The sequence below is a fragment of the Amblyraja radiata genome, chromosome 4 (assembly GCF_010909765.2).
Source record: "Amblyraja radiata isolate CabotCenter1 chromosome 4, sAmbRad1.1.pri, whole genome shotgun sequence".
NCBI classification, from domain to species: domain Eukaryota; kingdom Metazoa; phylum Chordata; class Chondrichthyes; order Rajiformes; family Rajidae; genus Amblyraja; species Amblyraja radiata.
In genome coordinates this window covers 32,287,867-32,300,682 of record NC_045959.1, presented here as the reverse complement: position 1 = coordinate 32,300,682, position 12,816 = coordinate 32,287,867, and the positions used below count along the sequence as shown (strand labels likewise).

The 12,816-nt window shown below is 49.0% G+C and overlaps 1 protein-coding gene and 1 long non-coding RNA gene across 2 annotated transcripts in view; one reads left to right on the top strand and one right to left on the bottom strand.

Annotated features, from left to right (window-relative positions):
* Positions 1-3,511, bottom strand: part of rad21 (RAD21 cohesin complex component) — a 65,678-nt gene extending 62,167 nt beyond the window's left edge. Inside the window, exon 1 of the mRNA XM_033019213.1 lies at positions 3,323-3,511. The gene's annotated coding sequence lies outside the window, so the exon portion shown is untranslated. The remainder of the gene's footprint in view (positions 1-3,322) is intronic.
* A 5,065-nt stretch (positions 3,512-8,576) lies between these two features.
* On the top strand, positions 8,577-10,643 carry LOC116971986. The gene is made up of 2 exons (XR_004411677.1): positions 8,577-9,270; positions 10,304-10,643. It is a non-coding gene; the product is annotated as an uncharacterized LOC116971986 (long non-coding RNA).
* The last annotated feature ends 2,173 nt before the right edge of the window (positions 10,644-12,816 follow it).

The following is a 12,816-nucleotide window of genomic DNA, read 5'->3' as shown; positions in this document are numbered from 1 at the left end:
GAGGCTCACTCTGAGGCCGACGGCTGCTGGACGGCCCTCCCCCTCTCCTCCCTCCCTTCTTCCCCCCCCCTCTCTCTCTCTCCACCCTCCCGCTCCCCCACCCCCCTGCCCTCCCCTAAACCCCCTTCTCCCCTCCCCTACCCCCTCCTCCCCTCTCTCTCCCCACCCTCCCTCTCCTCCTTCCCTCCACCCCCCTCTCTCTCTCTGTCTCTTGCCATTCTGTCTCTGCCTCTCTCTCTGTCTCTCCCCATTCTCTCTCTGCCCTCACTCTCTACCCCCCCTTCTTCTCTTAATAATATTAATATAATATCAGGGGGGGGGGGTAGTTAGCGTGTGTGTGGGGGTGGTTAGTGCGTGTGACGCCACATGCCGCCCCCCCAGCCCTTCCACCGCAACCAGGGGTTGGAGGAACAGACCCAACGGGTCTGCACTTGGTCTAGTTCTTAACTTAAAAATGTGTTTAAGTTGAGCTTAGAGGTAATAGCGTAGAACCAGGCCTTTCGGCCCACCAAGTCCACATTGACCACCCTATCCTACACACTAGGGGCAATTTACAGAAGCCAATTAACCAACAAACCTGCACATCTTTAGAATGTGGGAGGAAATCCAAACACCTGGAGAAAATCCATGCAGTCACTGGAAGAACGTATAAATTCCCTACAGAAAGCACCCATAGTCAGAATAGAACTCGAGTCTCTGGCGCTGTGAAGCAGCAACTCTACCGCTGCGCGACTGCGCCACCCCTAACACAATATTATTTTCCTTTTAGAAAAAAACTGATGAATTGAGCATTCCTTTCAATCTCAGGATAGTTTTAACAAAAAGGATGGCACAGTGGCGCTGCGGTAAAGTTGCGCTTACAGCTCCAGAGATCCGGGTTCGATCCTGACTATGGGTGCTGAATGTACGGAGTTTGGACGTTCTCTCCCTGACCACGTGGATATTCTCTGGGTGCTCCAGTTTCCCACCACACTCCAGAGACGTACATGTCTGTAAGTTAATTGGCTTCTGTAAATCGCCCTTAGTGTGTAAGATAGTGCTAATGTATGGGTTGATCGCTGGTCGGCGCAGACTCAGTGAACAAAAGAACCTGTTTCCACATTGTATCTCTAAAGTCTAAAGTAAAGTAAATAACACCCAAAGTAACTGACAAAGTTAGACAAAAACATAATTATGAGAAACATATCGTTAAATTAAACCAATTCCTTTTGTTTACACACAATCCATTTACCTCCATATTGAGGTACCTACATAAAAGCTTCTTAAACACCACTCTCAAGTCTACTTCCACTTGTGTGGGGAAAAAAACTTGCCCTGCATATCTTCTTTAAACATTCCCCTCTTCCCTCTAGTCTGTGACATTTCCTTCCTGGGCAGAAGCTCTCCTTATACTAATACCCCCTAATCCAGCTAGCCTCTTCTATACTCTCTCCATTGCCCCCACATCCTTCCTGTAATGGGGCAATTCGAACTCCACATATATTTACAAATGCAGCCTTTATTAAGATTTGTATAGCTGCAACATGACATCCTGAGTTACATTCAATGCCTCAAAGTGTTATCTACTAGTCTGCTACTTTTAAGAAGGTATGGAATTGGACCTCAAGATTTTTCTGTACATAAATGCTGTTAAGTCTTGCCATTAATTTGTGTGCACATTAAATTATCTGAGAAACAGTCATCCTTAGGTATCCAGTGTTTACACAACAACCATTTATTTAACCAGTCATAATGCAGTAGTAATCCAAGAGATAAACATTTTTTTTAAACCCAATACTTTGATGAGAAAAATACTAATGGTTTCTCACTTATACAATACTCGTCACGTCAACGTTTCTTCAACACACAAAGCATAAGCACCTGCACAATGCTAATCTGTCCTGGAAAGGAGTCATACAGAATCTCTGAAGAAATTCAATGTTCCAGTTAACTTTTTGGAATCATTCATCCACGACCATCCAAATTGTAGAAGGAATGTTCAGGATGGTATTGATAACCTTACATGTGTGCATCGGGAACACACTGAACCCCTGGATAAGTGAAGGAAAGAATAAATCCATCAACCACCCACCCACGAGACACCTTCTACCAAATTTACAAAAGAGTGTGATATTGGCATCATTAGCTTGCTCAGAATTTACCAAACTATGATGAAAAGCAAGCCTTCTTCAATCCCTCTGGACCAACAGCACTTTTACCAACCCCCTTTCCCCCACACGAATAGTACAATTCATATTTGAATTGTTTTGAGCAATAAATTTGAGAGAAAATATTCTCGTCTATAAATCATGCTATTGACCAAATCCTTCATGTTTAAAGGTTATGATGACCTGATAAACGGATTTTCCATACAAGGATGTATATAGTATAGTCAATCCTATTTTAAGAAGACAAAAGTAATTTAGACTAACACCATAAACAAACGGTTTTCACTTAAGCCTTACGGAAAATCATGTCCATCCTGTCAGTGTAAACAACGCAAAAATGTAAACATTTCCATGCTGGCTACTTGCTCATTTCGTGAACAAAGGTGCTTCCGTGACATTGCCTACATAAAAGGAGTTGGCAATTTTAAATGAGTTTGCTTTAACTGCGCTACCATGGGGTAACAGATCAGGACAAGGGATTATCTTTTTTTAACGTTGTCATGTCGAAAATAATTTAAAGCGAGAATGGGAACCTCGTGGACGTGAGGTCAAAGTAGTGATCCCCAGATGCTAACTAGTTCAGTCTTGTTAATAGGACAAGGAACAATGTTTAAAAACTGAAACTGGCCTGGATAGGGCTTGGGGTTAAAGACGCAGCCTGCGAGCCGCGCAAAATGTGGGCATCACGGCGCATATGATGGCAGCGCCGCAATTATTGGAAAACTGGGCGTGAAATGGAGCGGGCGTTCACACCGACCTGGGTAACAACCGACATCGAGTGGAGGGGACAGGTCTAAAATAAGTTAACACACAGGCCAGGCCGCAATGAAACAGCGGCCACTTTCTTCCGGGCCCGGCCGCCTCTCAGAAGAAGGAAGAACGGGCACTCTGGTAACTCGAGGTCGGGACAAGGGCCGCGGCTCGTCCACTGTCGCCATTTTACGCGCATTCGCCGGGTTTCTGGCCGAGCTGAAAGAGGCGCGATCCTCTCCCGTGGGTTTGTTCAGCTTCTCTCCGGGCTTACGCCGAGTCCTGGCAGCCAGGCTGCAAACAGACCCCGAGGCCCAGGGCCGGGCCTGCCCACAAGCGCTGACGTCCGCGAACATCAACCATAAATAGAACCCGTACGGCCGGCAGCTGCGAACTACAGCTCGGATACTTGCGCCGTCACTTACGGTTGAAAGTAAGAGCACGAACCGCAGCCCCCGGCGTGCGGCTGACTTCGCCTCCGCGGCCCGACCGACCGACCGACCGCCCGCCCGCCCGACCAGCCGAGAGCCCGCTCGGAGCGCACAAACACAGCGGCGCTTCACAAGATGGCGGCGGCGCGGCCGCTTCCCGCCCAAAGACATTCAAACCGAGCGGATGTTTACGGTTCAACCCGCCAGAGGAGGCGAGAGTGAGTGAGTGAAGAGGGGCAGAGTGAGGGAAGGAAGAGGGGCACAGGGGGAGTGAGGGAATGAGTGGGTGAAGAGGGGGAGTGAGTGAATGAGTGGGTGAAGAGGGGGAGTGAGTGAAGAGGAGCAGAGGGGGAGTGAATGAGTGAAGAGGAGCAGAGGGGGAGTGAATGAGTGAAGAGGAGCAGAGGGGGAGTGAATGAGTGAAGAGGAGCAGAGGGGGAGTGAATGAGTGAAGAGGAGCAGAGGGGGAGTGAATGAGTGAAGAGGAGCAGAGGGGGAGTGATTGAGTGAAGAGGAGCAGAGGGGGAGTGATTGAGTGAAGAGGAGCCAAGAGGGGGAGTGAGTGAAGAGGAGCAGAAGGGGAGTGGGGAAGAGGGGGAGTGAGTGCGTAAAGAGCAGAGGGAGTGAGGAAGTGGAGCAGAGGGTGAATGAGGGATAGGGGGCAAGTGAGAGAGGAAGAGTGGATGAGGGAGAGGGCGAGTGACAGCAAGGAAGAGGGGCAGAGGGGGTGAGTAAGAGGGGGAGTGAGTGCAGAAGAGGGGCGAGAGTGGGTGAGGGAGGGAGGAAGAGGGGGCGAGAGTGAGTAAGGAAGAGCGGGCGAGTGAGCGTGAAAGAGGGGGGATGGCGAGAGTGAGGGAGGGGGTGAGAGTGAGTGAGAAAAAGGAGGCAGGAGTGGTGCCAAATGTTTTTTCTCCAAACATCTGCCTATCAACCCCACCCCCCCAACCAGTCTCTATAAGGCTCCCAACCTGAAAAGCTGCTTATCCATGTTCGCCAGGCATGCTGCCTGAGTTACTCTAAGTTTTTATAAAATACTAGACTAAGTTATACCCGTTGGGTCCCAGCATCACACGAGAGGACTGGTCCCCCAACGCAATATTCCACCTCTCCACCAATTCCTGGAGTGCTAGTACGGTTGTTGTGTGCAGAAGGGACTGGTTTCCAGAGGGCTAGTATGGACATTGTGGGCCAAATGGATTCTTGGGCTGGAGGCTCAGTCACTCAAGCCGGTTGTGCTGGCAGCTCACTCATTCACGGCTGGTGGGCTCACAGTTGACTCACGGCTATTCCTTGAAATTCCATTTCAAGCCGGGTGCAAGGCCACCAAATTCAAGTGCAGTTTCATACCATTTCAAGCAGGGTGCAAGGCCACTAAAGACAGCGAGTCGTGACCTCTCCCTCCCCCATCTTGCAGAGACTGAGCCACGCCCACACTTCCGAGTTTTATAGTCCCTCCCCTCCCACCAATAGGGGCGTGGCCTTCATGGCGTGACTGACAGGAGAGAGAATCTCAACATTCTTTAAACACTAATAACTCTTTTATTTTTCATTGATGGGAAAAATCCTCGACACCTGATGAGCGGAGGGGGACTGAGTAAGATGGCCTAAAATCACAGCCGTACGTGGTAGCGGTATTTCTAAAATCAATATAAAGCACAAACAGTGGTCAAGATTAGACTTTTAATTATATAGAAGGCAGCCTTAATTAGGCAAGGCAGCTTTAATTAGGCAAGGCAGCTTTAATTAGGCAAGGCAGCTTTAGCACTTTCAAACCAAAGGAAACGCAGCTTTAGCACTTTCAAACCAAAGGCAACACAACTTTAGCACTTTCAAACCAAAGGCAATGCAGCTTTAGCACTTTCAAACCAAAGGAAACGCAGCTTTAGCACTTTCAAACCAAAGGCAATGCAGCTTTAGCACTTTCAAACCAAAGGAAACGCAGTTTTAGCACTTTCAAACCAAAGGCAACGCAGCTTTAGCACTATCAAACCAAAGGCAACACAGCTTTAGCACTTTCAAACCAAAGGCAACACAGCTTTCAAACCAAAACACACTTTTGCATTTACAAACTACATTTTCAAACCACATTAAGTGCACTGACAAGTCAGTAAAACCACTCACAGTTTAGTAGACATGTGTTCAGTGTTATTCACAGCTCGGACTGAGAATGGTGACCTCTCGCTCCCCCATCTTGCAGGGAACTGAGGCACCTCCACACCTCCGGGTTTTATAGTCCATCTGAAAGGGGTGTGGCCTCCAGGAGAGAGAATCTCAACATTTTTTAAACACTAATAACTCTTATTTTTCATCGATGGGAAAAATGGCCTGCACTGCCTTCTGTGGCAGATCATTCCACAGATTCACAACTCTCTGCGTGAAGAAAGTTTGTTCTCATCTCAGTCCTAACTGGCCCCCCCTTTATTCTTAAACTGTGACCCATGGTTCTAAACGCCCCCAACATCGGGAAAATTTTTCCTGCAGTTACAGTAAGTGAAAATCTAGCAGGCAAGCAGGATGCTTTCTCCAACCACCCCCATTTGAAGTCCACAATCTTCCACCGTTTCTACCCAGTGCTTGGTACTTACTTCCAGCAGCCACTGGTTGTCCTCCAGGATGCACTCTCTCTCCCCTCCATCTCTTTCCCCTCTCTCTCTCCTCTATCCCTGTTCTCCTCTCACCCCTCTCTCCCCTGCACCCCCCTCTCACTCTCTCCCCTTCCCTCTTCTCTCCCCTTCCCTCTCTTCTCTCTCCTTCTCCTCCCTCTCTCCCCCTCTCTCTTCCCCCTCTCTCCATCCCACCTCTCTCCCCCGTCCCACCTCACTCTCCCCCCCGCCCCTCTCTTTCTCCCTCTCCACACTCTCCCATCTCTCTGTCTCTCCTCTCACCCTCCCCCCCTCTCTCTCTCTCTCATCCCTCCTCTCTCTCTCCCATATCTCCCTCCCACCTCACTCTCTCCCCTCTCTTTCTCCTGTCTCTATCTCCTCTTTCTCTTTGCCCCCCCATCGCTCTTTCCCCGTTTCTCTCCTTCCCCCTCTCCCTCTTTCCCCCTCTTTTACCACCCCTCTCTCTTCTCCCTCTCTCCAATTATCTCCTACCCTCTCCACCGCGTCTCTTCCCTCTTTCGTCCCCCCCCCCTCCCACCTCACTCTCCCCCCCATTTCTCCCCTACCTCTTTCCCCTCTCCCTCTTCTCTCTCTCCATTCACTCCCTCTGTCTCTCCTCTCACCCCCCTTCTCTCTCTCCCCCCTGTCTCCTTCCCCTCTCTCTCTCTCTCTCCACCTCCCTTTGAGAGTCTGTCCCTTCGGCACAGAGACTCTCGCGGCAGCGGCGCTTCCGACGGCCCGGGACACTCGCACTGTCCGGAGTGCTCCATGGCCGAAGCTGCGGCGAGCGACTCGCTAGCCGCGCAAATACAAGATTCGAAATGTGGAAAGTGGGAGCAATTTGGCTTAAATGGTAATTTTAAACCCATTCAGATCTGTATAGAGTCAGTTATGCAACATGTACATGGCTGGCACAATTTGTCCATGATGATTAAGTTGGCATTCTGCGTGCCCAGTGGCTGGCTGCCATTCCCAGTTCAGCTTGCGTCCCAGGGACTGGCCGCAGTTCTCAGGTCGGCTCGCCTGCCCCGACCCCGCAAAAGCGAATTGAAAAAAAACCCTGTGGTTTTTCGGGTTACAGGCCGAAAACCCGTATATTGCATATTGGGAACAGTTTGTAAAAGATCTAAGCACACTACTGAGGACTCCTCGTATTTATACTTAATTAATAATCCATGGCCATTCCGAAACACCCCCCTCCTCCCCTCCCCCCCCCCCATGTTTTACAACCAATTCACCTGGTTAGTTCCATCTCCGGCTGCTTCATGTTGTCGGCGGCTGCACATCCAACCAAGAAAGAGAAGAGGCGCAACGTCACTCACAGCCGCCAACTGACGCGCTTCCCCGGACCGCACAGATCCCTGGCACGCGGCGCTAATGGACAAATTGCGCAGGGACTGAACTCAGCGTGAGAACTCGGTCGTGAGCGTGAGGGCGTGAGAAATTGCTCCAGGGCGTGAGTCTCACGCCGAAAGCGTGAGAGTTGGCAGCCCTGCATCCCCAATATTGACTAGGATTTCCTTTGTGCAAAATGGGAGGCGGGGGGAAGAGGAGGGTGGATGGGATGGAAAAGAGAGGTTGGGGGCAGGGGGAGGAGGAATGGAACAGGATTTTTTTTTAAAGGAGAGAATTGGAAGAACAGGAGAGTGTAAATGATGTTTACTGAGGGAGGAGTAGGGACATAAAGGGAATTGTGGGAGGGGAACCATGAGTGGAAGGGAAGGGTTAAATGTTCACTCGCTGCAGAGGGAAACAGTTAGTGAGCAGGAGGGGGTACCTGAGGGGTGACACAAACTGGGGCAGGGAATGAGAAAGAAAGAGGGAGTAGGTGATGGTCGGAACGTGGAGAGGGGTGGGATGGGGAGCAGGGGGCAGAACGGGGGTGGGGATTGCGAGAGAGAGAGAGCGGGGATGGACTGGGAGGAGGGACGGGAGAGGAGGCAATTAGGAGAGGGAATATTTGGGAGAGATGGGGAGAGGAGAGGGGACGGACAGGGGAAAGGAGAGATTTGAGAGATAGGGAGGAGAGAAGATGAACAGGAGAGAAAAGATTTGACGGAGAGGATGGATTGAGAGAGTGGGCCGGGGAGAGGAGGGGGTTGCTAGAGGGGAGGGATGGGGAAAGGGGATATGGATGGGGGGGAGAGGAGGGGGTTGCGAGGGGGAGAAGGGACGGACAGGGGAGAGGAGGGATTTGTGAGAGATGGATGAGAAATTTGGGAGAGATGAGGGGAGGGGTCAGAGAAGAGGATGGGGTTGGGAGAGGGCATTGGGATGGGGAAGAGGTGGGGACAGCAGAGAGAAGAGGGGTTGGGAAGGAAGGGTGTGGTGGAGGGAGAGATGGGGAGAGGGGGGCAGGGACCGGAGAGAGGAAGGTTGAGAGAGGGGGGAGGGTGCGGAGAGGGGACAGATGGGGGAGAGCAGGTGATTGGGAGAGATGGGGGCTGGAGAGAGCAGGGGAGAGGGAGGAAGATTGGGAGAGGAGGGGTTTAGGAGAGGGGCAGGACGGAGAGGATTTCAATATTCCATTTTGAAATGTGTATGTTTACATTTACACTGGGATAGATTTTGATTTTGTCATCTACTTTACCCATCTAATAAGTGATAAGCTTTTTTTATCTTCATCTATTTGGGTTTAAGTTTATTATCGTCACATGTACCAAGGTACAGTAAAAAGCGTTGTTTTGCATACGATCCAAACAGATCTGATATTCTATACATACAGTTCAAACTCGGGTACAATAGAAAAGGGATTTAGAAGAATGGAGTGATTGTATCTGATATTAGTTGGTAGGGTTGCCAATTTTCTCACTCCCAAGTAAGGGGCAAAAGGTGACCAAATAAGGGGCAAAAGGTGACCAAATAAGGGACAAAAGGTGGCGTGCCACCGTGGTGTGGGTATGGTGTAGACCCGGGATGAAGAGAACTGTTACCCTTTCCGTGAGAGGAAGCAACGAGGGAGGGACTTGTGAGGAATCTTGCAGGAGGCGAGATGGACATTGAACGGCAACAGATCTGATGAGCCGGTTGATAAAATCTCAGAGCTGCTACCTGCTGTGACAGTTCGCCATCTGTTCGCTCCTGCGGGGGCTGGCGCTTGGGAGATTTAAGGGGCGTCGGTGTTCAGGGAATTAGTGAGCGCTCCGACCAAACGGGCGATAGTGGGGTTGGGGGGTTGAGAGACGCCAAAGAGATTTCATAATTGAAACGTGGAAATTAAAAATACTCCCAGAGGCAGAGGACTGAAGAGGAGAGAGAGGGAGGGGGAGGAGGAAAACGCACCCAGAGAATGAAACCCCACAAGCATCTGGCGGTCCAAACCTGAACACTCTGGTGCTGGTAGGTTAGGTGTATTAAATGCATTTTCGACTTACTATATTTTCGATTTAAAGTAACCTCATCGTAATGTTACCGATGTTGGGGGAGTCCAGAACCAGGGGCCACAGTTTAAGAATAAGGGGTGAGCCATTTAGAACGGAGATGAGGAAACACTTTTTCACACAGTTGCGAGTCTGGAATTCTCTGCGTCTTTAAGAAGGAACTGCAGATGCTGGAAAATCGATGGTACACAAAAATGCTGGAGAAACTCAGCAGGTGCAGCAGCATCTATGGAGCGAAGGAAATAGGCAACGTTTCGGGCCGAACCCCTTCTTCAGACTGATGGGGGGTGGGATGGGGCAGGGAGAAGAAAGGAAAAAGGAGGAGGAGCCCGAGGGCTGAGGGAGAGATAGGAAGGGGAGGAGACAGCAAGGGCTAACAAAATTGGGAGAATTCAATGTTCATGCCACCAGGATGCAGACTTCTCTGTGTCAGCGGGCGGTGGAGGCCGGTTCTTTGGAGACTTAAGAAAGAGCTAGATAGGGCTCTTGCAGATAGTGGAGTCAGGGGATATGGGGAGAAGGCAGGAACGGGGTACTGATTGTGGATGATCAGCCATGATCACATTGAATGGCGGTGCTGGCTTGAAGAGCCGTATGGCCTACTTCTGCACTTATTTCTATAGTAAGTTGAGGAGCACCTGGTAGTAGCAGTCAAATGCGGGACAAGGGTGGTCCCATATGGGACAAGCCAATTTAGCCCAATATACGGGATGTTCCGGCTAAAACGGGATAGTTGGCAACCCTAGTAGTCTGTCTTAACCAGGAAGCTCTAGTTTTCATTGTTGCACCTGTCCACTTTGTGCTACTGTCTATATTTGAAATATTTATTTTACTATCCTACTTTTTGTTTACCAATTTTTGATTTTAATAAAATCAAGCTAGATTCTTAAATGTCTAGTTGCCTTTCTACCGTTTAACTATATTTAGTTTTGACAGTTCCATAACAATTTAAAACTGAATATTATTTTCCATATTTCCAAATGCAATTTCAGAGAAACGTGCCCCAGCTGTCCCACTAAATCTCACCACTTCAAGCTTGCCCTTAAGGATCAGGACATGAACACACACATGGAACAGCTTGTCTGTGCGACATAATTTGCAGGAAGTCATATGGATGCATTTGTCTTACTAAAAACAAGAGAACATGCATAAACCCGGGTGAGAGTCAAACTGAACAACTCGATGTGAACACATTTTGCTTCCATGAGCACAGGAAAAAGATCAGTGCCTGTTTTCTTTGTATGATGCTCTCTCAACAGGCTATCTGCTGCATCATGAGTTTTGTGTCAACTAAAGTTTGATTTGTTAAGACATTTTGCTTATTGCTCTTAACGTTCTTTGTCTGATTATTTGTCTTGTCAGAAACGCTTTGCGTTGCATGCCAGATTATCCCATACTCCACTGCACCAATTAATACACTATGACAACTGACTGAAATGTTTGCAACATAATTCGCCGCCAAGCCATTGTTCGTGCAGATAGACACAAAAAGCTGGAGTAACTCAGTGGATCAGACAGCATCTCTGGAGAAAAGGAACAGATGACGTTGCAGTGGAGCGAGAAGGAATGGATGACGTTTCGGGTCGAGATCCTTCTTCAGACTTGTCAGGGAGAAGGGAAACAAAAGATATAGACGGTGATGTGGGGAGAGAAAAAACAATGAATGAAAGATATGCAAAAAAGTAACAATGATTAAGGAAGCAGGTCATTTGTAGCTGATTGTTGGGTGAAATTGAGAAGCCGGTGTGGGTGGGCGAGGGGTAGAGAGGGAATGCCGGGGTTACTTGAAGTTAGATAAATCAATATTCATACCACTGGGCTGTAAGCCTCCCAAGCGAAATATAAGATGCTGTTCCTCAAATTTTCGTTTGCCCTCATTCTGACAATGGAGGAGGCCTAGGACAGAAAGGTCAGTGTAGGAATGGGAAGGGGAATTAATGGGTTCGGCAAACGAGATCAGGTAGGTTCAGATGGACTGAGCGAAGGCGTTCAGCAAAACGATCACCCAGTCTACGTTTGGTCTGATGTATAATAATCCACACCTTGAACAATGGATACAGTTGATGAGGTTAGAGGAGGTGCAAGTGAACCTCTGCCTAACCTGAAAGGACTGTCGGGGTCCCTGGACACCTGCGGTTGCAGGGAACGGTTTGGGCCCTATCCCCAAACTTGATGACTGCATCAGTGCTACCTCCTGCACCCATGGAGATCTCATGGACTTCATTAACTTCTCCACCAATTTACATCCCGCAGTCAAATTCACTTGGATCATCTCCGATAGCTCCCTCCCCTTTCTTGATCTCACTTTCAAGATAGACTATCGACTGACATCTATTATAAACCTACTGACTCCCACAACTATCTGGACTATAGTTCTCCCCACCCTGCTTGCTGCAAAGACTATCCTCTAGTCCCAATTCCTACATCTACGCCACATCTGTGCCCAAGTTGAGGTGTTCCATGCAAGGACATCAAGATGTCCTTATTCTTTAGGGAATGGGGGTTCCCCACTTCCACCATAGACGAGGCCCTCACACGTGTCTCCTTGGTACCCCGCAGCTCCGCTTTTGCTCCCCCCTCCCCTCTCCTCCCCAGTCGCAACAGGGAGATAATCCTTAACTTTCACCTCATCAGCCATCCATACAACACATAATCTTCTGACATTTTCGCCATCTCCAACGGGATCCCACCACTAGTCACAACTTCCCATCTCCACCCCTTTCTGCCTTCTGCAGAGACAGTTCCATCTCCAACTCCCTGGTTGACTCATCCCTGCCCACCCAAACCACCCTCTCCTGAGGTACAAAGGAATAAAGTAGATAAAATGTAATCAGGGGGACCAGTCCGATTGGTCGGAGAACTGGGAAGGGGTGGGATGGAGAGAGAGAGGGAAAGCAAGGGTTACTTGAAGTTAGAGGTCAATATTCATACCGCTGGGAGGCAAGCTTTTTGTTGTCACTTTCTCCTAGCTAGCATATCTCCTAGCTAGCGTTGAATTCTCCCAGTTTTGCTCAAAGATTATAGAGCAGAGCAAGATGCGCCACTCTGCGAAAAAAGCGTAGTATGACATGGGTATGACATGACGCCATTTTAGTGAGCTGTAATTTACAATAACATGAATAAAATTTACAATAATCTTAACTAAATATGTGAAATGATCGATGCTATATAAAACACTGTTCCCTACAACACTGATTACACCAAAGATGATCAATCTTTGGAACGGATTACACCAAAGATACTAGAGGAGCATTGCCCGCGGGCAGACACTTGAGGCTCTCCCGCCGGTCGCCTTTATCTGGCAGCAGGGGGACCGGGAATCAGTCCTGGATCAACTCAGGAGTGGAGGAAACGTCCTCTTCCCCCAAAGATACTAGAGGAGCCTCTAGTATATTTGCTTTTCCCTGCGACCTGATATAAGAGAAGATTGTAGAACATCCCCGCTACCAAAGATGTCGCGTTTAGCATAAACAAATGGTGGCCGTGACGTTCCGTTACGTACTAC